The sequence below is a fragment of the Tamandua tetradactyla genome, chromosome 5 (assembly GCF_023851605.1).
Source record: "Tamandua tetradactyla isolate mTamTet1 chromosome 5, mTamTet1.pri, whole genome shotgun sequence".
In the NCBI taxonomy this organism is placed as follows: Eukaryota; Metazoa; Chordata; class Mammalia; order Pilosa; family Myrmecophagidae; genus Tamandua; species Tamandua tetradactyla.
This window is the reverse complement of record NC_135331.1, coordinates 19,099,745-19,124,651: the sequence shown is the minus strand read 5'-3', so window position 1 is coordinate 19,124,651 and position 24,907 is coordinate 19,099,745. Positions and strand designations below refer to the sequence as shown.

Below are 24,907 nucleotides of genomic sequence, written 5' to 3'. Positions count from 1 at the left end.
TCCTACCATCATGCATTCATTTAGTCATTCATTCATTCGATGCAACAAATAGTAGCTAAATGACCTAAGATACGTCAATTGCTGTGCTGGGCACAAAAGATAGAGCTGTGGGAAAAAAGAACAGAGTCCCTGCCTTCATTCATTCACTATCTAGGGGAAAATCCATACAACAGAGGTATGTGCTGGCTATTAGGCTGCCACCGCCCAGCTCCACACCCACCCTTCCCTGGTCTGCATGGGGATGCTGGCGCTGGAACTAACTTCCTGCTTTGTCAGCAGCATCCCCAGTAGTTTCTGTCAAACAGACGGTGGTAGAGGGAGAAGGCAAAGACTGGCAGAAGGGGAAGGGATTTACTCTTTCCAATCTGTGTCCTATTCCTGTCAGGTTCCAGGGTTCTCTCCTGAGCCCTGGCAGTGCCAGTAGGTTCCAGAAACAGCCGTTAACTCCTGTCTCCACGTATTTTTTGCCACACTCCTAGAAACAGCCTCATCGTGCCCTCTCCAAGAACCCAGCTTCAGCGGCCCAAGGTCACCTAATCAGCGTCAGCCCCATGGGGACCCTCCTCTGAGCCCCTAGATTCTAAAGCTCCTGCCTCTTCCCCTCGTCCCTCCAGCTCTATGGGCATCAGCTTCTCTCTGCTTGTGACCAGTGGTCTCTGCAGTGCCCCGCCCCCCCCATGATCCCTGCCCCGCTGGGATCCATGCCCTTTTGCAATTCCTTCCGGTGGGATGGGGGCTGAACCTATTGACTCGCTTCTATCAAAAAGAAGCCAGCAGAACTGATGGGAAGTCATTTCCGATATCAGATAATAAAAGATCTGCAGAAGCTCCCTTTTGCTCATTCACTGGGATGAAGCTGCCACGTTGTGAGCTGCTCCGTTTAGAGGGCCCCGTGGCAAGGAGGTGAGGGCTACCCTTGGCCAACAGCCAGTGAGGAATTGAGGTCTTCAGTCCAATGGCCCAGGAGGTACTGAATCCTGCCAAGCCCCACCTTGGCGAGTGTAAAAGCAGATCTTTCCCCAGTCAGGACTAAATAAAAAGCGTCAGCCTCGGCTGATACCTGGAGTGTGGCCTGGTGTGAGACCCTGAGACAGAGGACCCAGCCAAGCCATGCACAGACTGCCACACCACAGAAGCCAGAAGATAGGAAATGACTCATTGTTTCAAGCTGCCAAGTTTGGGGTCATTTGTTACACAGCCATGAATAGTAAATCTATTGAAGTTACTATCACCATTACCTGAACGCTCACTTTTTACCTTTCCAGGTTTCTGATAAATGTTTAACCAATTGCCTATATTAGAATCTTTCTGATATATTAACTGGTATCTCTATATATCTTGACCAAGTAGTGACAGACACACGACAACATCTAAGCCAGACCTTCAGGACAAGTGAGAGTAAGCATTGCAAAGAGGGTGGGAAGAGTGCTTCAGGAACAGGGAACAGCATATGCAAAGGCTCAGGGACCATTCATTCTTTAAATATATTTATTAAGCAAGTATTACGTGCCAGGCCAGGAGCTAAGCGCTGGGAATGAGTTTACGAACAGAACAGCAAGTTCCTGCCCTCCAGAAGATCGTCCTGGTGTATTCAGGTCAAGGCATGAGAGGAAGGAATGAATGACCAGAGATGAGGCAAAAGCTAAGACGAACATGTGTGAGCCTGCCCATGTCCCAGGTTCCCTTACAGACCTCAGGTTAAGATTTGCGCACGTGCCTCAGCATTCCTAATGTGGGCATGAGATGAGTAACTATCTCCCTCCTTCAGCTTTTCATCTGTGAAATGAACGTAGCTTGGGGGCTAAAAGCAGCCTTGTATGAGAGGTAGCACTCCAAAATCACCAGTAACACGCAGCAGCCCTGCTTCAACGACGGGAGCTCTTGACTCCAGAATGATCAAAGTGTCTTAGCTGCCCCAGTGGCCAGCAGCCATCTGCTGGCCTGGAGCTGGCTGCAGCCAAGGCCTGGTTCACAGGATTAAACCCACAGCCTGTTGCTTCTGGCCGGACCGGTGCCTTCCCGGTCATTGATAAAAACAGGCTGTAATACAAAGAGCAACCTCCCCGCGGCCACCTGCCCCATAAATCATCAGCAACCAAAGGCTATTGAATTACCTTTGGAAGATGGATGACACGGAGCTGGAAGGCTTCTTGATAAGGTTTGCCTTTGAATAATTCCGTGTAGAAAGCTGGGTTTGAGAAATGGGTCTTTCCACCAGGTCTGCCCTACCCACGCCGCTGCTGCCAGATATTCTTGAGATAAACACGTTTCTCTGGGGGCTGCCAGAGTGGCTGTGACAGAGGAAGAAATGAACTGTGGGGGCCCAGGGGAGTATCTACTCCTGGCAAGGCACAAACTGTGATGGCATCTTATGATAATTCATTGTTTACAGAGCTGACTTACTAATAACAGCTATTGGTTATTAGCCACATTCTTAATGTGAACAACTGAGTTCATTAAATCCTTAAACAACCATAAGAGGGAGGTACTATTATTCTCTCCATTTGATTGAGGAGGAATTTAAAATTCAGAGAGGTGACATGCCTTCCTCAAGGTCACACAGCTGTGAAGCGATGGAGCTGGGACTTAAACCCACACTCTTAACCAGTGGTCAGCAAACTTTATCTTTAAAGGGCTGGATTAAATATTTTAGGTGTTGTAGGCCAAACTATCTCTGTCACGACTACTCACCTCTGTCCTCGTAGTGCAAAAGCAACCATAGATAATACGTAAAAAAAAAAAACGAGTGTGGCTGTGTTCCAATAAAACTTTACACAAACAGGCAGTTTTGCCAAAGGTTCCCCGAATGCAAAATCATCCCCACTGAGAACCACAGGGCTTAGCAAGACAAAAATCACTTCTCATTTGTGAGAATTCTAATATCGGTCATCAGTTTCCCCTGACAGTTCCCCTGCAGTGGAGCAGCTAATATCCGAGATGCTTCAACATATAACTCTGCCACTTCAGAGTTCTTCACTCCCTGCCATGAATGAGGGAAGTTAAAGAATGGAGAACTTCCTCTCTTAACTTCCTCAAACCATGAGTAACACTTACGTCCTGCAAGGGAGTCTGGGAAATGTAGGAAAGCACATGGACTATTTGGTGATTCCCGACTGATCATTCAATCACCCAGCAAACAGCTAGTGAACACTGGTCAGCAGTGAACTGCTGCTGGGGATAACCTCAGTGAATTAAAGGGTTTGTCTCTGCCTAAACTTAAATTCTTGTTTTATTGCACTCTTCCAGGCTTAAAAAAAAAAAAGGCATACTCAGGTTGCCTTTGATGATGGGTATTATTGAAAGGATACATATTGATGTGATGAGTAAGATAAAACTATCTCAACAAACAGGCTGGGTCTGAAATTCCTGAAGCACCACAGAAGTCTGGGTGACCTTTCTTCCCTTTGCCCAGTTATCATTCATATGTGCTAAAACAGAGAGTCCAACTAGATCAATCCCTATTCCTTGCTGGCCAAACCACTTCAGGGTTTTAACAGTTTTCCCTAAGTTATGTGGTAGCCATAGACAACTCTACAGTTTCAGTGGCTCAAAACAATTATTTTTTGCTCACATCTGAGACATCTGAGAGTTGATTTCAACTGTGTCCTATGTGTTCTTTATTCCAGAACTGAATGAAAAGGCAGCCCCTTTTTCGGTCATAGAGAAGAAGGAAAAGAGTGATGGCAGAATCAATATTGGGTCTTAAAGTTTCTGCTCAGGCATGCCATTATGTCTACAGTTCATTGGCTAAAGCAAGTCACATGGCCAAGCCTGCCATCCATGGTGTTCTAGTTTGCTAGCTACCGGAATGCAACACACCAGAGACGGATTGGCTTTTAATAAAAGGGGATTTATTTTGTTGGTTCTTCAGAGGAAAGGCAGCTAACTTTCCACTAAGGTTCTTTCTTATGTGGAAGGCACAAGATGGTCTCTGCTGGTCTTCTCTCCAGGCCCCTGGGTTCCAACAACTTTCCCCGGGGTGACTTCTTTCTGCATCTCCAAAGGCCTGGGCTGAGATGAGGAATGCTGAGCTGCTTAGGCTGTGCTACGTTGCGTTCTCTAATTTAAGCACCAGCCAATTAAGTCAAATGTCACTCATTGCAGCAGACACGCCTCCTAGCCGACTGCAGATGTAATTAGCAACAGATGAGGTTCACGTACCATTCATTGGCTTGTGTCGCAGCAACAGAACTAGGTATGCTCACCTGGCCAAGTTGACAACTGAATCTAACTAATACACATGGACAGAACTGCACTCATCCCACAGGGAGGGAAGCCAGCAAGAGGCTTTGGAGAGATGGGTCTATCAACTACAGAAGGACAGAAAATATTTTGAATAGTTAATGCAATCTATCACAGTGATTCTCATTTCCTGCCACCCCTCACCCACCCTCTTTTTCTCCCATACATTAGGCAACGGCTAGAGGTGTTTTTGGTTATGGCACAACTTGGGAGGTGCTATTGGAGGCCAGGAATGCCATGCCCAGAGTCCCACAGTACACAGGATGGTTCCTTGCAGCTGAGCATTACCTCACCCAAAATGTCAGGAATGTCAAAGTTGAGAAACCCTGATCTGCCACAAGATGCAACTAGGGTTCCCTCTTCATTCATTCATTCATTCATCATTCATAAAAGGTTTATTTAAAGTCTCCTGAGTGGCAGGTATGGTGCTGGGTCCTGGGGATACAATGGAAGCAAAACCAAATCTTATTCTTGATCAAATGGAGTTTATAGTCTACTTGGAGATCAGGCATCAATCAAATAATCACACTGAGTGCTTCAGTACAAGTTACGATTAATGAAGGAATGGAACAGATTCTCTGAGAGTCTGTAACAACCTGAAGAGAAAAGAGTAGAGGAAGAAAGTCGGAGAAGCCTTTCCCAAGGAAGTAACAAGAATGCTGAAGTGCGTGCAGACACCAACTAGACAAAGATTAGGGAGAAGAGAGTTCTAGACAGAAGGTAGAAGGAGCGTGCTGTGTTGGAGGTTCTAAAGGGCAGCGAGATGAAAGCACAGAAGGTGAGGGACGAGTGGAGTATGAAGCAGTTTAAGAGGTCATTTGGAACCAGATCACCCAGATTTTGTAGATAATTTAGAGTTTGATCTTTTCCCTAAGAGCAAAGACAAGCCACCAAGAGGGTTTAAGAAGGAAAAAAATAATCTACTTTGCATTTTTAACAGACCACTTGAGCTGCAAAATGGAGTGGAGGGGGATGGAGTGGGATGCAGGGAGCCTAGTCAGCAGACTTCCGCAGCCTTCCAAAGAGAGATCATGGTAATCCAGACCAGGGGGGCATGTGAACATGGAGAAAAGTGGATATATTTCAGCACTAAAAGAAGAGGACAAAAGTGATCAGACTGTCTCCTAAATTTCTGCCCTGTTTAGCTGAATGGATGGAGATGGGATTCACTGAGATTCGAAACACTAGAGAAGGACCAGGATTTGGGGGAAGGCAAGTGGGGAGACAAGGCAATCTATAACAGAATGTGAGCTTGAGATGTCTTTGAGGCAAAACTATCAAGAAAGCAGCTGGATATTTGCATCTGAAACTCAGAGGAGAGATGAGACTGAAGTTACTCATGTACGAACCATCACAATAAAGATGGGCAGCCCTCACATGGCAGCCCTTGTCTTGGACCCCACTCCTTGGTCTCATCACTTATGGCTGGTTATCCTTGACTCAGTGGGTGGTATGTAACCATGACAACCCTGGGAAGATAGGCCCACTTGTCTGCTTCCCTCAGAATTCATTTATTCATTCAACAAACAGTTTGTGGTGTTTTGTATGCCAGTCTTTATAAGTGAGGGCTGGCGATTCAACAGTAAATGAGAACAAACCAGATCATAGTTCCTAAAGGCATTTAACATAATCATTTGTGCAGATTGCTCAAAACAACTGACTCTTGCTTTTCTATGTATGGTCTGGAGTAAATTATCCCCTGCTAAAGCAAAGGCTTGTCTGTGAAATGACCACAAAATTTCAATAGGATAATAGAATTATGTATATCTCAGCCTAAGTGGTAGGACCCACTTAGTCCAGTGATGTCAAATAGATTTTCTCTAGATGTTGGCTTGAATTGATTGGGAATAGCTGCCTGGAGAGCTAGGTGGAAAATGATTCAGCTAGAAAAAACAATGTGATCGATTAGTGATGTCTGCTTTGGGAAAGGGCAAGGCAATGCACCCATGGTTCTGATCTCAACCACTCATTTATCCTTTTTACCTACTGTTGAATTCTATTTGCCAATATTTTTAAAGTAATTTTGTAGCTATGGTAGTGAGGGATATTGGTCTATTATTTGTATCTTTTGTAATGTCCCATCAGGTTTTCTTATCAAGTTTATGTTGGCCTAATAAAATATGAGTTGGAAACAAATTCCTCATCTATTTTCTAAAATAGTTTTTGTAATATTGGTATTATTTTATCCTTAAACATTTGATAAACTAGGCTTGGATTTGTATATGTGGGCGTATACTACAGGAAGAGGTTTTTAATTATGAATTCAATTTCTTAAATAGATTCAGAGCTGGTTAGGTGTTCTATTTCTTCTCCTGTTCATTCATCTAAGTTGTCCATTTAATATGCTCACTTAAAAGGTGGAGGGAATAAAAGGTTGGAGTTGACAACTGACATGCCCCAGGTCTCATGGCAAATGACAGATCAAGTATAAGAATCAAGTTCTCAGAGCCTCAGCCCATTGCTCTCAATCTGCCACATACAGATTTATCCATCTTCCAAAAGAAAACATCTAGTGATCCTTCCAGATACAACATACATGCGCAACTTAAATGCCTGCAAGCTGCAGTCCTTAGCATGACCCGGTGAGTTAGAATGAGCTGTCCACCCCCCATCTTCATCAGCACCTCCAATTTTAAGTCTTATCTTCCAGGGCCTGAGGGCTTTTGAGAAAACTCATGGAGAGCAAGAAAAAAGAAAACTGACTCTGTTTGGGTTGCCCTGGGAAGAATTCCAGGTGCCTCTCCACTTGGTGAATCCAGTTCACTGCAGGAAGCCAGGCTATCCATGAAGATTATCTCCCCTTCAGTTTGGACCTGGCCACTTCTCTGCTGCGTCTGACCTCTTTAGACGGGACATGCCTGATAAGGGTGGGAACGGAGCTAATGGGATGGGCAAGAATGGCCCATGGGAAATGACCTCATATGGACCTGGCCCAAAACACTCCTGGAAAAAGGAGTCTCTAGAGGAGAAGCATAAATCTTAACATATCGGCACTCTGCTTAGAACTCTTCATTGACACTGGATACTGATGAGATCGTCTAAACTCCTTGTTGTGGCCTCCCAGGACCTGCAGGATCTGCCTGGCCCATGCCTCTTCCCCTTGGCCACTGCCCTTTCTGAATGAGACTGAACTACTTTTACTTCCAGAATGGAACATGCTCTCCCTTCCCTCTAGGGCTCTGCATGGGCTATCCCTTTGGCCACATTTTCTCTTGGTTTCCTCCTACTTGATCTTCGGGTCTCAGTTTAAATATCTCTTATTCCAACAACATTTCCCAACACCGTAAGTCTGTGCCCCTTCCATGTGCTTCCCCAGTCCACTGCAATTACCCTACGGTTGCACTTCACACACTGTTTTGGCGCAATCTGCCTATGCATCTACTTGTGTCTCCTACTTGGCCATGAGCTACGTGACTTCTCCCCTGAGCCCCACCGCCTATGATCAACTGACTACTTGACATCATCATTCAGATGCCTACAAACATGTCAAACTTAAACGTGCTCGGTGCTGAAATTCCTGATTGCCCCTTCCAAACCCATTTCTACCAGTCTTCTCCATCTCAGCAAACGGCAAAGCCATCCACTGAATGGCTCATGCCAAACACCTAGGAGTCATCCTCAACTCTTCTCTTTTTATCATATCCCACATCTGATCCATCAGCAATCCCTATCTTCTCTCCCTTTTGAAATATTTCCAGAATCGAAGCACTTTCAACACCTCCACTGCTGCTACCTTGCTCAAGCAACCACCCCCCTCACCCAGGTTATTGCCACAGACTCCTAACCAGCCTCCCTGACCTACTTCCCTGAATTCCAATTCCATCACAGCAGCCCGAGGAAGACTTTGAAGACAGAAGTCAGATCAGATCATGTCACTTCTCTGCTCACAGACCCTTATCACACCAAAACATAAACCCAAAATCTTGCCCTGGCCGATAAGGCCCTACCTGATGTGACTCCAGTGACCTTCTGTCCTCTCTTCCTCCTTCATCCCAGCCACTCTGGCCTCCCTTGCTGCTCCTTAGACATGCCAAACATACTCCTGCTTTAAAACCTTAGTGCATACTATTCCATCTTCCTCTGCATAATCACATTGTCCCTTCTCTCATTTCTTTCATGTCTCTGCTCAAATCTCAGTTTGTTTTTAAGGACTCCCCTGGCTGCCCTACATAAAAGGGCAAGCCTCCATCCCCTGCTACTCCTCCATCCTCTGTAACTCTGGCTTATTCTTCCCCATGACACGTATCATCACCCGACATATGCATTCTATATTTACCTGTTTATTGTTTACTATTGGTCTCCTCTCTCCCACTAACAAGTAAGCGCCATCTGCTTTTCTCACTGCTGTCAGTATAAGTGTCTGACAATATTGTTGATGGAAAAAGGAAGCCTTCTGGCACCATGGTGCACTGACCAATGCAGACAACCCCTTGTCACAAATACATACTATTAGAAGAAAAAAACCCAGTTACTACAGAGCCAGACTCCAAGAAAAGGATATCCCAGGGGCTCAGAAGTGAAGAGAGAACATTATGGGGGTAGGCTCCAGCTGAGATCAATGCAATCCAGGGAATATCAGACACATGCATAGGTCTAAGGGGCTGGGGGCTGGAATTTCTAGTGTCACCAAGGAGGCAAGAGTTGTGGCCGTGGGCCCATGCAAGGAGGGGATCTGGGTGTGAGACCCCTGCATAAAATGAGGTCTCTCAAAGGGAACATAAAACTTCCCCACCAGTCCAGGGAAGCAGAAAACAAGCAGGCAATCTGCCGGGACTTTACGGATCTCTTAGTCTGGGTCCCCCAAAAGGACTTGGGTTCAGGCCACTTATTTGGGAGGTTATCCAAGAAGTGCAATGAAAGAATATGGAAGTAAGACAGGGAAAGGAGAAAAGACAGTCAAGGGTGCATAATGAACAGGTTACTGCTATGTACAACTGAGGTTCAGTCCTGCTGGGACCTCTGGGAGACTGTGCAGAACACATCTGAGAATCATTCCATGGAGGATGGAGCATGGGGAACTTATCCACCAACTTATCTACCAACTCCCATCTGCTAGTGGCTGGGGTTGCTCCGAAGATGTTAACTCCCTTAAACTCCCAACAACCTCTTGCGGTGCAAGGGAAAGCTCTCACACAAGGAAGAAAGGAGAGAGGCAGGCACTTGAGCTAAGAGGCTGTCAGCAGCATGCTAGGAAACATCTGCAGCTAAAGAAAAACTCAGGTGGGCCTAAGGGATAAGGGGTTGGGCACCTACCATAATGGGTATGGTCTCCTGTAAGAAACTGGAACCCAAGCATGCACTTATCATGGTATGAAGTCCGATTTTTATACTCCCCATGTGACACAGAAATTCTCAGCCAAGGAATTAACATAAATATAGGTCTGGACTAAGGACCTCTTGAGGCCCAATAGGCACAAAAGCATAAACACTTGTATGGATGGAATCCATTAACAGGAAGGTCTATTGGAGCTTCCACCCACTCAGCTCATGCAAAACAAGTCAGGGAGTAGACACGACTAGCAGAAAGGGGACAGCCCACACCCCAGTTGTGTGGCTGCTCTAACACAGCAGTTAGAGCGGACAGAGAGGAGGAGAGTCAGTTCACAAGGCCAGTGGCATAAAGAAATGCCCTTTTTCTTCATCCTTTCCATTTCAACACAACAGAAATAGGAGCAGGCAAGTCTGTGAAGTGTGGAGCAGTGAGAGAGCAGACCAGTTCCATCTCATAAGCTCAGCCAAGGCTGCAGAAACAGAAGGGGAGAATTTAAATTAAATACAAGATTGAAATTTACAAATGGAGTGGTTGACTGGGCTATTTTAATAATCCAAAGAGACTGAAAAGTTGTGGAATATTATTGACTAACCAGGTAGCAGGAAGGCTGGGTAGGGATGAGGAGTAAAACAGAGACTATCCTGGTAGCATTTACTGGGAAAAATAAACAATTTCATGTTTACCCCTGAAAGAGATGAATCTTCTCAGAGAGGCTCCAGGGACAATTTTTCAGGTCTCTTCCACATCAGATAAATTATCCATTGTTTCTATGCTCAGTGCATGCACACAGGCACATTCACACTTATACATGCAGCTGAGAAAGGTCTTCTAACTGGCAACACCCCAATGCCCATGGCTGGCTGACCTTGTAGGCAGAACACATGACATTTTAACAAGAATATTCCCTGGTTCTGCTGAGAAATAGAGTATCAGTAACAATCACAAAATAATCACAATTACAAAATCTTGCACTTCTATTTCATTTTGCCTCAGGACGTTTAACACATTTGGCAGAACTTAGTTCATTACTGTGCGCACACACTTATCACCCTTGGGAGGAACTGAAATTGTGACATGCTAATGCCCAAGTCTGATATGGTGCAATAAGATCCCTGGACATTGGTCAGACATTTATGTGGCTGGGTCTCAATCATTCGTGTACCGTGGCTTGCAGAGGTTCCAAACGGCTGAGACCACAACTCCCCACAAGGTGTCCCATAACCCACTGTGGTCAACAGGGCTGCCATATTGATTCCTTAGTCTTCATCCAAAATGACTAAGTCTTCTCCTCACTTTCACTTGGGTCTCACAGCTTCTTGGGAGTCATGGAAAGGTTTTTTTTAGAGAAGAGTATTATTAAGAATGAGAGTTATGGTCCCCACCAGCTATAATACACCTTTCTTTCTTTCCCATAAAGCACAGCAATACTCTTGGTAAAAACTTGGCCAAGTGCTGGAAAAATGTCCTAACAGGGATCGCTGAACTTAAACACTTTACAGGACCAAAGAGACAGAAATGGAAAAGGTCCCCTGTAAGACCTTCCCTGGGGGGCCTTTGCAAGGGCTGCTCTCATCCTGGAACACACCCACCCCTGCTCACAGACACCTCTTCAATTAATTCATTAAAGTACTTTCTTTAGATCTTCAAAATCACTTTAGGGTCACTTCCCCCAGGCAAGAGCAGATTCCTTTGCTATATGCTCTTACAGAAGTAAGTCCCTGTCCAATAAACTTTGCTCAATTTTTAACAATTAATCCAGTTTTGAGATTATTTGATTACAGTCTGCTTCCCCACCTGCACTCTAATTTCCATGAGAGCAAAGACTGTGTCTAATCTTGCTTACCAAGGTATCTTCAGAATTTAACACATTTCCTGGTACAGAATAGATACTTAATAAATATTTTAATGAATAAATGAGCTACTCCTATTTTACTGAGAGATGCAAGCATGTTCAACAAATATTTGTTGAATAAATTAACCATTATCTTTAACATTGGTCTAATAATAGTACCTACCACACTTACATAGTAAAGTGTTAGGGTAACGTCTTCATTTTCCTGAGCTGCTATGCCAGATACAGCACAATGGGCTGGCATAAACATCGGGAATTTATTGGCTCACGGTCTGGAGGTGAGAAGAGGTCCAAAATGAAGTGTTGGACTTCTTTGTGGCGTCCTGGTGTTAGCTTGCGGCAATCTTTGGGAACGTCCTTCCCTTTCTCTTCCGGGTTCCTCTGATTTCTGGTTCCTCTGATTTCCGGTTTCTCTGATTTCCGGGTTCCTCTGATTTCCGGGTTCCTCTGATTTCCGGGTTTCTCTGATTTCCGGGTTCCTCTGATTTCCGGGTTCCTCTGATTTAAGACCCAGCCTCATTCACTAGGGTGACACCTTAATAAAAAGTAGTATCTTCGAGAGATTCTTTCCACAATGGGCTTACACACTCAGGAATGTGAACTTAAGTGAAGACCCTGTCTAAATTGGGGTACGGAATTCAAAGCACCACAGAGAATTTTATTAATGCAACTAAATATCTGGAACGGTGGCTGGTGCATCATAAACAATAAATACCTGCTAATCTTATTATTAATATCATGTCGTCCCAGTAATGGGGAGATATTTTTAATTAGTAGCTAAAGTAGGTTTTCTTCCCCACATTTTCTGGTGATACACCCTTTCTTTCAGCCTGGGTGGCATTTTCCAATGTGAAAAATCTAAGGCTCACCGGGGGCCATAAAATGCACAGCTTGGATTCTAACCCACATCTCTCAAACTCCTAAACACTAGTTTTTCACTTTTTCTCAACCCATCTAGCAATGGTCAATTAAATGACTAATAGAACCTCAATTTTATTCATTTTAAAAGACCAACCTTTTTTTGGGGGGGGGGGGGACCCTAAGAGAAGCTATCTCTTTATTCAGGAATCACTGCCATTAGAAAAAGTAACTAAAATGATAATAATCCCACCGCTATCCAAGAAATTAATTCTCCTTTTTTATTATAACAAAGACAATGGTGTACTGATGCATTATTGGAAACCCTTATCTCTGTATCTGGTTTGGGCTATAACTCACAAGAAGTTGCTGCCTCAGTCGATATTACTTAAAGGTAGTGATTTTTGTTGTATTGTTTTTAGTCTCCTGAAGTATATTTTAAAAGTGAATAGGGGGTCTTATTTGAAAAATCGATGACATATTTCCATTTTAATGTAAACACTTAGTCTCTAACACATTGCCTCGCCATCCTATTAGCATTTGAATGCAAAGCACAATCCCAGAAATTTATTCCAAGCTCTCAGAGAGAGCAGATAGAGCAACATAGTTAGTCCAGCAGATAGCTGACTGATGCAATGATTGTGAGGGTGGGGAGGGGAGGAAGGTAAGGATGTGGCATTCAGAAGAAAAGGGACAATATATAGTAGCCTTAATTCCCTCTTCTCCTCCGGGGAGCTGAAAATGTATTTATTTGGATTTTTAGAAAATCTTTTAAGCTCTGTTTTGCAGATATTACACATACACACACAAAAAAGTAGATTTTATGATGCTCACTTTGGGCCCTAAATGCCTAAATTTCCCTTTCTTGTCTGTGGAGGAATTACCTCCCCTGAGGTTACCAGGAAAAGGCCCCTTAGCTGAAATCGGCAGGGTCCAAGAGGACAGCGCAGTTTCGAGTCCAGTGCTGGGTTTAAGCCCTTTCCCCCCGGGTGAGCTGGCGTTCTGCTTCCAAGGCAGGGGAAGGCAAACTGTTCTCTTCCCGAGAAACATCCAGCCTGCCTGGGCCAAGCTGCACACTCGCCTGCCAGGTGCGACGGAGGCAATTTAAGCTGAGTGCAAAGTGCTCCATTTCAGGCTGAAATCACGCCAAAGACTCCTCCGACAAGCTAAATTCAGAACCTCCAATTCCACGTTCCATTCTGTGCATTGTCTGCCATTATTACCCAGGATTCTAAAAGCACTTGGCCTCATTAGATAAGAGTCAGCAAGGAAAACAATGGCAAGGAGGATCTGCTCGAGGATGCAGAGATGGCATAATGAAGAGGGGCAGCGCCAGGGATGTCGGCTGAGGTTTGAAAATAGATGTGGCTTAATGAGGGAGAAGGAGGTACGGTTTATCCCCAAAGGCAGATTCAAGCAGGTAAGTACTGGTTCAGCAGATCCTCCTGGGTGGGGGCAGGGGGGGCTCCACTGGGTCCATCTCTTTGGAGGACGGTTTAGCAGTGTGTATGAAAACTTTATAAAGTGTGTACCCTAGGATACAGTTGTTTGTCTTCTTGGCATCTATCCTAGAGGAAAAAAATGCAGATGGAGGCACACAAGGAGGGTTACAAGATTTACAACACTGAGTCGCTTGTACCAGGCAAAAAGTGAAAAATGACCTAATGTCCATTTGCAGGGGAGTATTCACACTGTGGAATGCTATGCAGCAGGAAAAGGACTCAGTGCCAACCCAGAGGGGTGATGATACTCGGGCAGACTTCCCCAAGGGTCATGATGTACCAAACTATTGTCCCCTAAGCACCTCACACACATTCAACCATTTAATCCTCACAGCAACCATTGGGGAGAGCCTCTAATCACACCCACAGGACAACCAAGCTACCAAGATGTTAAATAACCTGGCCAGGACCACACAAGTACACCAGGGTGCCAACCCAGGCTGTCCAGTTCCAGATGCCCTGTTGATTCTCAAGGTACAAAACTCATTTTTTGTCTTTTGAATGAAAAAAAAAGTTGCAAAATAATACAGACAATATGATTGCTATTTCTAAAAAGATATACCTACACAGTGAAGCAGTACTAGGTTTTCTATGACTACCCATATTATGATACAGAGAAAGGCATAGAAGCATGCATTCCAGAGGGAGAAGATAAGAAAAGGACAAACACTGAGGTCATAGACAAAGGAGGCTTTAGACTTATTTGTTTTGATTTACTTTGTTAAAAAGAATGCAGCCATGTATTAATTATGTAATAAAACAGTAGTAATAATGCTTTTAAAACTGGATTAGTCAAAAGAGCCTCTCTGAATTAGATGCAGATAAGCCTGAAATAAGCCAGGCAGGAAATGCCCAGTAGTTTCCCCCGCTGCAGCATTCTGTAGTTCAGAACCGTTCGCACCTGCATTGTCCTATTCGACTTTCATGACAAACTTGAGTCAGTCCTCTGCACCCCTTTTGACAGATGAAGACAACAAGGCTCAAAGAGATGACATATCTTGCCCAACTTCTCTCTGCTAAGCCTTCGTAACTTTGGGACTCAAAGTTACAGGGCTCCTTTTATTCCACAATGCAGGTTCCACTAATACCCAAACCAGTCAATTCACAGGTGACCCACTTGCTTGGCTCGGGTCCCAGGGATTGACGGTCACAAAATGGCTTTGTCAAGGATCACAAAAACTAACCCCATTATTGGGTGGGGAGAAAATGCAGAAGCGCATAGGCACTGAAAATGTCAATGATTTAAGAGTTAGATCTAATCCCAGATCTGTGACTTTCCAACTACATATTTTGGATGAGGTATTTAACCTCTCTGAGTTCTGATTCCTCAAATAAAACAACAGAACCAATAATGAATACTCTTAGAGAGTTTTTATGAGGATTGAATAGATAATATATGAAAAGCTCTTGTCTCATAAAACATATTTAATAAACAGTAGCAATGATTAATTCATGTAGTCATTCAACAACCAGCATGTGCCAGGCACTGTTCTAGGCATCAGGGCTACATTTGGAAATAGACAAGTCAATCTTGGCCTTTGTAGCATTTACAGTCTAGAGTGGGGAGACACAATAAACACTGAAGCACATGAAGAGGACCCGGTGTCAATAAATGAAAGAAGGGGCTTCTAGTGAAAACTTTCATTGAAACAATAAGAAAACAGGAATCCTTGCAGGAAAGGGAAAAGAAAAATTTCATGTCTTACTAATTATAGGCTGCTGAGAGCTTTTCTATAGCAGTGGTTCTTAAGCCAGCATGATTTTGCGCCCTAGACGACAGCTGGAAAGGGTGGAGACACTTTTATTGTAATGACTTAGGGTGCTACTGGCATCTAGGAGGCAGAGGCCAAAGGTGCTACCAAACACTCCACATTGCATGGGACAGATCCCCACAACAAAGAATGACCAGGCTCAAAATGTCCATAGTGCCAAGACTAAGAAACCCTGTTCTATAGAAATAAACACAACCTGTCTTGCAAAACTCCAGACTCACCTATGCACACAACTGTCCATTCGACATGTCCACCTGGGACCCTGTCCGGTGTCCTCCACCTCACTAAACAGCACCCACATCCTCCAGGCTGCTCAGACCTAAACTCTGAAGCCATCCTTGCCTGGTCGCTTCCTCTCCCACCCCACAGCCGAGCCATCAGCACATCCTGCTGGACAAACTTGCAGAAGATACCCAGAATCTCATTACTTCCTTCTCCCACCTGCACTGCTGCTGCCTCTCCACCTAAGCCACTGCAGTGGTTCTCAAGGTCTCCCTCCTTCCACCTTCACCTCCACCCACGCAGCCGTCTATTATCCACAAGGCAGCCTGAGCAATCCTGCTTAAACCTAAAGCAGATCATATCACGTCTCTCTTCAGAACCTTGGCGACCCCAGAACCTTATCTTGGTCAAAAGGTTGCATGTGCATCCTGGGCCAGCGGCAACCAGGTAAGCACAGGTGCATCGCATTCTTCTGATGGGAATGTGCCTTGGTCCAGCCTCTTTGGAGGGTGATTGGGTAGTTATTTATTAAAACAAGTTCTCTTCTTGGCATCTATCCCAGAGGAAAATGCAGATGGAGGTGCACAAGGAAAATCCATAACCTTAGCCTCACCCACAGGTCCTACACAGTCAGCTCCTCCCTCCTCTCTGCTCACTTACACCACTCGTCTCCTCGCTCCTTCTCAAACCTGGCAAGACAACTTCTGCCTCCGGACCTTTGTACGCGCTATTCTCCCTGGCTAGAAAGTTCTGTTTTAAAATCATTCAAAAATGCTGAGTAGATAGAAAAGAATATTTTAAAAATATACATAAGCTTAATAAACCATAATAGAGCCAACACCTGTGCACCCAAGAAAAGGTTAAACAAACAAACAGGAATAAGACAGAGGGGTCTTCACCCAGGTAGCCACACGATTAACCCTTTCCAAACCCAATGCTCCAGGGTGAGAACCCAACCTTGCGGGATCGCAGCTGGACATCTCAGCACATGGAAAGCAAATCCTCCGATCAACTCTGAGCTCAAATCGATCATGTTCACAAGGCTGATTAATAAAACCAGAACATCGGTTTATTCATTTACAGTCAGCTCTGTACCTGCCGAGGGGACAGACACAAAGCTTCAGCCTAACAATTCCCATTTCTGAAGACAGACCACTTGGCGATGATAACTTCAGTAATAACTACCATTATTATGCTCGCAGGAGCTCTCTGTCGTCAAACAGTTATTCTGTGCCAGTCCTGGGTTCAGTGTCCCACGCTCGCCGATCCTTTATTCCTCACCACCCAGCTCGGAGGAGGAAGTCTGGGTTAGGAGTCAGATTCTACTGCTGAGGAAACTGAGGCACGGTGAGCCAAAGAGCTTGCTCAGGGTCCTTCGGCTAGAAGGTGAGGGCATGGGGGCTGGGATTCCACCCTGAGCCCTTTTGCTTATAAAACTTCTTACCCTTCTGTCCACTGTGCTCCACTGACTTCCCACCTCGGGAGACTGATCAGGATTCTAAGACATTAATTTGCAATGAAAACTCTAACTTCCAAGGGGGGTGGATGCTCAGGTCCACCGGTCAGCATATTTCTTCCCAGGGGACCACAGACACTGCAGGTCAAATCATCATCAGAAAAATTCATGTCACGATTAGATGTAGCACAAGGGGGCAAGCCCTCTGAGAGGTAGGGCCATTTGATGCCATCGGTTTCCACTATACAAATGCACCTGCCAGCTGGAGGCAGCTGCAGAACCTGCAGTCACAGCCTCCTCTCTCCTGGACAGTCCTGAATGCACTCTGTCAGAACCTGTTTCTCACTTACTCTTTTCTCTGCTTCTTAGGCTCACTACTCCCTTCTGGTAACACTTCATTATTTTTTTAGGTATGTTAATTCATTTAGTCGGGTTTGTGGACCTGGGAACCCTTTCATCTTTTTAGGATGTGTTCTGTCTGAAACCAGAAGTGGGAAGAAATATGTGGAATGGTTAAGTGTCTCACCAATCTGGGTTTGAATGTCTTCTCCCTGTGCATCCTTGGGCAAGCCCCCTCTCCTTTGTCAGCCTCCTTCTTCTCATCTGTAAAATGGGGACACTCGCAGTCCCTACCCCACGGGTTGGGAGGTTAACGTATGGGAAATGCTTAGCACATAGTTCCCGGCACATAGTAAAATTTTCTCTCTGGTCTACCCTCGGGGCAGGGGGCAGAGAGGGGAAGGAATCACATTTCCTTCTTTCCTTCTTCTTGGGGAGGCACCACACCATACCCAGGCACTAATGAAAGAGGCTGGGCAGCGAACCTCTGTTGATCGTGTAGTATTTGCTGACCGTATTAGACCAGGGACGTCTGATACTGGGGAAGCATCCAGCATATAACCCCCGCCCTGCTGGCACTCTGATCTTCATTCTGGGAGCTCTCCCACTGAGGGTGCTTCTGGGATGAGCGCCCCTTCCCACTACGCAATCCACAAGGCCGGGGTGGAATGATTCAGATTCAATCAATCAAACGCTCTCTCCTGGGACTCACGATCTTGAGGGAGGGATGGAGGGACGTGGAGATGGTTGGAACTGTGAACCGGATGCTCGCTTGCACTGGACGTCTGCCGTAATTCCTATTGCTTCATCTCTATGTGGCCTGGTCCTCCAGCCCTCATTCATTCCATGCACCCCTGTATGTATCTTTCCTTTTCATTTATTCTCTTTTAGTTGAAGGCAGCCAAAATTGGGTATCTGACATTTGCCACCAAGGACGCTGGCTGATAGATGTATGGTACGCAAGACGCTGTGGAGGCAGGAACAAATAACTCACCATCCACCCCTGTACTCGAGTTGCCTATAGCCCAGCAGAAAAGAGCAGAGCACTCTGATTAGGTGCTCGGTTATGTCATATACCACCTCTCTCCACCTGCCAGAAGAATAAAAATAATAAGGCAGCATCTAATTAGAACTGTGATAAGAGAGAACACCAGGCCAGTAATGTCTGAACCAGCGATATCTGACTTCTCTGCATACCGCAGCCCCATTCTGGAGACCAGAGACCATACCCAAGCTTAATCTTCTGAGCCTATTTGGAAGTCTGGCTAATTAATGACTGCAAGCAGTTTGGACTTTGAAAGCCTTTTATAATGTGCCTCATTTAGACGTAATGGGCTCAAGATTGCCTCTGGCATCCTCAAGAAAATTAAAAATCCAGTAGGCAGTGGAATTGCCTCTACGTGGTTTTCCTATTACTTTTATTTTTATTATGATTGCGAACAGTGGCATTACTAATGGGACCCTGGACGAGGACCTTGCCTTCATAGGGAAGGCCTCGCTGATTCCCTGCGTCCATGGCATGCTTGATTGGCCCTTTAGCAAGCAGTGTGCTGGTTCCCTCCACATGACGTCACCTGATTCTTGCCAAATGGAGGGAGCTGGATGTCTCCCGAACACTCAGAGTTATTCCTAATGTGGGGCCACTACAAATGGAGACACCATCCATTACTCTTCAGCTTGACAATCCAGAATCCTAACTGTTATTTGTCTAATCCTTGGCTCCGGATAAGCAGGTGTCTGGTATATGTGAGCTGGGCAGGATTTCGGGTTCTAGAAGCCTGGGTTAGCATGCAGTGGGCAGGAATGGCAGCGTGTAAAACTGGTCGGAGGAGGCATGGCTAAAAATAATAATAATGATTACAATCACATTCATTAGGGTCCTTTGTGTCAAAGTACAAATCTAAATTTAAAAGGCATTTTTAAATGATTTCAAGAAGTTCCTGCAAAGATGACTATATAAAGATGCAAGTTTTACAAGGTGACTGTGATTGTGAAACCTTGTGTCTGATGCTCCTTTGATCCAGGGTATGGACAGATGAGTAAAAAAGTGTGGATAAAAAATAAATAAATAGCGGGGATAAGGGATAAAATAAATTGGGTAGATGGAAATGTTAGTGGTCAGTGAGAGGGAGGGGTATGGTATGTATGAGTTTTTCCTTTCTATTTTTTTTTCTAGACTGATGCAAATGTGCTAAAAAATGATCATGGTGAGGAATACACAACTATGTGATGAGATTGTGAGCCACTGATTCTACATCATGTATGGAATGTATGTGTGTGAAGATGTGTCGATAAAAATATTTTTTAAAAAAATGGGCAAAAGACAAGGCACTTTTCTGAAGAAGGAATACAAACGGCTCAGAAAGTATATGAAAAGATGCTCAACCTCGCTGGCTATTAATGAAATGCAAATCAAAATCACAATGAGATATCATCTCACACCTACTAGAATGGCCACTGTCAAACAACAGAAATAACAAGTGCTGGAGAGGATGTGGAGAACGAGCCACATTTATCCACTGTTGGTGGGAATGGAGAATGGTACAACCGCTCTGGAAGGCAGTTCGGTGGTTCCTCAGGAAGCTAAGTATACAATTGCCATGTGATCCAGCAATTCCATCTATTCAGAGGAACTGAAGGCAAGGACACAAATGAACATTTGCACACCAGTGTTTATAGCAGCATTATTTATGATTGCCAAGAGATAGAAACAGCCCAAATGTCCATCAACGGAAGAGTGGCTAAAACAATCTGTGGTATGTATATATATATATATATATATGTATATAACGTGGCATATTATGCAGCTGTAAAACAGAATAAAGTCATAAAGCATAATAACATGGATTAATCTTGAGGACATTATGCTGAGTGAAATTAGCCAGAAATAAAAGAACGAGTACAGTATGTCCTCACTAATATGAATTAACATTAATGAGTAAACTTTGAGAGTTAAAGTTGATAACACAGGTTATCAGGAGATAGAAGAAGGGTAGAGATTGGGCATTTGGTGGTGAAGGAGTACAGGGTGTTCAACAGAACTGATTGTAAAGACCCAGAAATGGATAGCACAATACTACCTGATGGTAGCACAATATAGTAAATACCGAACGCAGCTGAGTGTGAGTATGGTTGAGGGAGGAGGGCATGTATGAACAAGAAAGAAAGACAGAGGATAAGAACAGTGATGGTATAACTTAGCAATGTCTAGATTGAGCAATGATGGTGATTAAATGTACAAATGGAATGTTTTTGTATGAGAGAGAACAAATGAATGTCAACATTGCACGGTGTTGAAAATGGGATGATATATGACAAAAATATTATCAACGCTTACTAGGGTCTACCATTAACAGTAACACTAATATGCTTCCATTTAATGTAACAAAGCCAATAAGCTAAAGCTAAATGTCAGTAAGCAGGGGATATAGGAGAGGGTTATGGGATTCTGTGCAGAAGAAATGGAAATGTCCTCATGTGGATGGCAGCGGTGACCGCATAGCTATGTGATTATACCAGAATTGTTGATTTTTCACTTAAGTTGGATTGTAAGCTGTGTGAACAAAACTGTTTAAAAATGAAAACAAAAAAAGTTCCTGCAGCTCTATGAGAGTCAAGGAATCTTGATCAGGGATTACACCACCGGTCCTCCACTGCTGCCCCTGAGAAGCTGGGGATGTCTACCACCATGCTTGCCCAAAGGCAGATTCCACTAATATATGCTTGCCCACATTGTCACTTCCCAATCAAGGCTTGCACAAGTGAAACAAATTGGCAGGATGAGGTCCAGTGGTGTACCAAGGGCTGGGCAGTGGGAGTGGTTTTTCCCAGGTCAGTGTAAAGATGTCATTCCTCCCCAAACTGATCTACAGACTGAATCTAAGCATAATCAAAACAAGGGCAAGTTTTTGTTTTTGGTATAAATTCATGAGTTTGTTCTAAAACATATATGGAAAACCAAAAAGCCAAGGTTATCATGAGAAGAACAAAAATCAGATAACTTTCAATACAGCATAACAGGATGTATTATAAAGCCAGAGTAATTGAGAGCAAGGCTTGATAAAGGAAACATAAACAGACCTGTATAACAGTGTAGAGAGCTCAGAAACAGACTTGTACATAAAAAGACAATTAATTTATAATAAAGGTTCACTGGCAAGCAATGGAGAAAGGGGGCTGTTTTTTAAAATGGTGCTAGATCAATTTGATATCCATATGGAAAAAATTAAATCTGGATCTCTACCACATACTACACACAAAAATCAATTCCAGGTGGGTTGTAAAACCAAAAGTGAAAGGAAACATGATAAAGCTTCTAGAAAATAATAAAGAAGAAAATCTTGAACTTGAAGTGGGCAACAATGTCTTAAATAAGACACAAAAGAACTAGAATGGGTGAAGCCCCATTATATAGCTGGTTGAAAATAAGGCAGACCCATAAATCCTTGTCTAAGTCCCATCCCTTAAAGTTTATCTCAGAATGTTCAAGCTGAAGCATTCCAAAGGAGGAGGGAATTTCCCATGATGCCCTTGACGGAGAGCATCTGTGTCTATGCTGCTTTTATAGAGTCAATGCTGTCGATCTCATATACAGTGCTTTTTACTGCTTTTTTAGTGTTTTTTACTGATTGCACTGTGCTAAGCATTTCGCAATCATTTTCTTGTTTATCTGTATTTCAGTCAGTGGTTGATGCCTGAGAATTGGCCACCATGGAAACAACAACAAGAAATCTAATAATGTCCTTCTACTACCTCATCCCTTAATAGCTAAAATTTTTAATTTACAAAATTAAGGCTCAAAGAATCAATCACAAAATTGAAGTCTAAATGAGTGCTTCCTATTGTCTGATTTTGTGTCTTTAGGGCCTTGTTTTAAGGCGACACTTCCTTAGACTTTACACCAAAGAATGAGCAACAAAAGAAAAAGAAACAGATAAATGGGAATGCATCAAAATTTTAAACTTTTGTACATCAAAGGGCTTCATCATGAAAGTAAAAGACAAACTATGGAATGGGAGAAATATTTGGAAACCACATATCTAATAATGGGGTCTGAGGTTCAGAATATTCAAAGAAATTCTACAATTCAACAACAAAAAAGACAAACAACTCAATTTAAAAATGGACAAAAGACATGAATAGATATTTCTCCAAGGAAGATATACAACATAAGCACATGACAAGATGCTCAACATCAGTAGCCACCAGGGAAATGCACATGAAATTCACAACGAAATACCATTTCACCCCACTAAAAGGGATACTGTTTTTAAAATGGAAAATAACAAGTGTGGGAGATGATGTGAAGACATAGGAAAACTCACTCCTTGTCGTTGGGAGTGTCCACTGTGAAAACTTTGCAGGACATTTGGCAGTTCCTCAGAAGGTTAAATAGAGGATTATCAACTTTCCCAGCATTCTCACTTCTGGGTATATACCCAAAAGAATTGAAAGGAGGAACTCAAACAGATATTTTCACACATTATTTACAACTGTCAAAAGATGGAAACAACCCAAGTGCCCATCAACAAATAAGCAGATAAATAAGATGTAGTTTATACATATAATAGAGCATTATGCAGCCCTAAAAAGGAAAGAGGTCCTGACACATGCAACAGCATGGATGAACCTTGAAGACATCATAATAAACCAGACACAAAAGTACAAATATTGTATAATCTTACTGATAAGAAACAATGAGAATAAACAAATTCATGGAGTCAGAAACCAGAATATCAGTTACCAGAGGCTGGAGTTGGGGTGCAAAATGGGGAATTAATGCTCAATTAGTACAGAATTTCTGCTTGGGGTGATAGAAAAGTTTTGGTAATGGATGGGGGTGATGGTAGCCCAACATTGTGGATATAATTAATTCCACTGAATTATATAGTTGAATTTGGCTAAAAGGAGAAATTTTAGGTTATATGCATGTTAAGAATTTTAAAAATTTAACCGTAGGTTGGACTATAGTTAATGATATAATTATAATAATGTTGTTTCATCAATTATAACAAGTTACCACACTAATGCAAGGTTTTACTCATAGGGAAGACTACTGGGAGGGAGTTATATGGGAACTCTGTGTTACATGCATGATATAGTTATAAATCTACAACTTCTCTAATAAAAATATATATTCCCATGTATTTCCTTACATAATCTCCATGAGATAGCCATAACTGTATTGTAATCCTCGTTTTCCAAATGGGTAAATTGACACACACAAAAAACACCTAACAGGGTCTTGAACTCACGGGAAACACTGTATGTCATATCCATGATGAGTGGCAGAATTGGTTGGCCAGTTTTGCAAGTGCCTGCTCAAGCAAAGAATGAGATAGCTGTTTGTGGGTTTGTCTCCCTGTAGGTAAGTATTTACAGAAGAGGAGGCAGGTATGCAACTAGCCTCTCACTTCAATTAGCCTAGTTTAGAATCCCCTTACCTTATTCCTAAACTGGTCGCCCTGCCTCTAGTTTTCCCCTCTTCCACACATCTCGTAACAGCGCTCTCAGATTTCTTTCTAGAACAAAGTTCTTGCATTACTTCCTTGTTCAAGAACCAGTAATGGCTCCTCTTGGTATTTTTTTAATGCAGCATTTGTAATCAAACACCACCAGAAATGTATCTTGGCTCAAATTTAAACACCAGCAAGACTTTTCTGTTCAGCATTTGGGGTTTACTTACTTCTCTGAGTTTGTTTCTTCATCTGTTAAATGGAAATTAGTTTAGAGTTGATGTGAGGGCAAGAAGAGATAGTATAAGCATAGTGACTGAATATATTGATGGGTTGATTTTAAAAGGCAGAAATGAATACTTGATACAATAATTTTTTTTCTCTCTTTCTTTCCTTCTTCTTTTGTTAAAGATCTTGCTGTGTTCCAAGCTTTGTGCTGGTATGTTCCATGAGGGCCATTATCAAATCTACCCAACTAGTACCTGGGAATACTTTAGGAATTACTGTTTTCCTCATTCTTGTATACAAGGAAACAGAAGTTCAGATGTCACCCAGCTGATAAATGGTATATTTCAGTTTTTTGTTTGTTTGTTTGCTTGTTTGTTTGTTTGTTTGCATGAGCAAGCACCGGGAATTGAACCCGTGTCTCCCACATGGCAGGCAAGAAATCTGCCACTGAGTAGATTTTAGTTTTAAAGCCAGGTCTGACTGACTTCAAAGCTCTGATGCTTCACCACTAAACCCAGACTTCTATATCATACTCATCCTGGGGCTTGCAAAAACGCAAATCTCTATGTCCTTGTATAGGTTCAGCGTGATGAAGACCACTAGATTACCAACAAAATTCACTTTTCCCTTCTTCCTGAATGGCTGGACACATGGGTGCAAGGCTAGGGACAGCATTTCCAGCCCTCCCTGCAACTAGATGTGATGATGT

At 43.4% G+C, this 24,907-nt stretch overlaps 3 long non-coding RNA genes across 3 annotated transcripts in view; 1 reads left to right on the top strand and 2 right to left on the bottom strand.

The window, feature by feature from the left end:
* Positions 1 to 4,016: 4,016 nt before the first annotated feature.
* On the bottom strand, positions 4,017 to 12,443 carry LOC143683698 (uncharacterized). Its single transcript, XR_013175615.1, has 3 exons — positions 11,539 to 12,443; positions 10,198 to 10,379; positions 4,017 to 9,983 (listed from the first exon to the last, which is right to left on the bottom strand). It is a non-coding gene; the product is annotated as an uncharacterized LOC143683698 (long non-coding RNA).
* A 1,022-nt stretch (positions 12,444 to 13,465) lies between these two features.
* LOC143683700 (uncharacterized) lies at positions 13,466 to 24,521 on the top strand. Its single transcript, XR_013175619.1, has 3 exons — positions 13,466 to 13,644; positions 14,061 to 14,200; positions 24,382 to 24,521. It is a non-coding gene; the product is annotated as an uncharacterized LOC143683700 (long non-coding RNA).
* Positions 18,154 to 24,907, bottom strand: part of LOC143683699 (uncharacterized) — a 100,905-nt gene continuing 94,151 nt past the window's right edge. The window contains exon 6 of the long non-coding RNA XR_013175616.1: positions 18,154 to 18,605. This is a non-coding gene — a long non-coding RNA (uncharacterized LOC143683699). The remainder of the gene's footprint in view (positions 18,606 to 24,907) is intronic.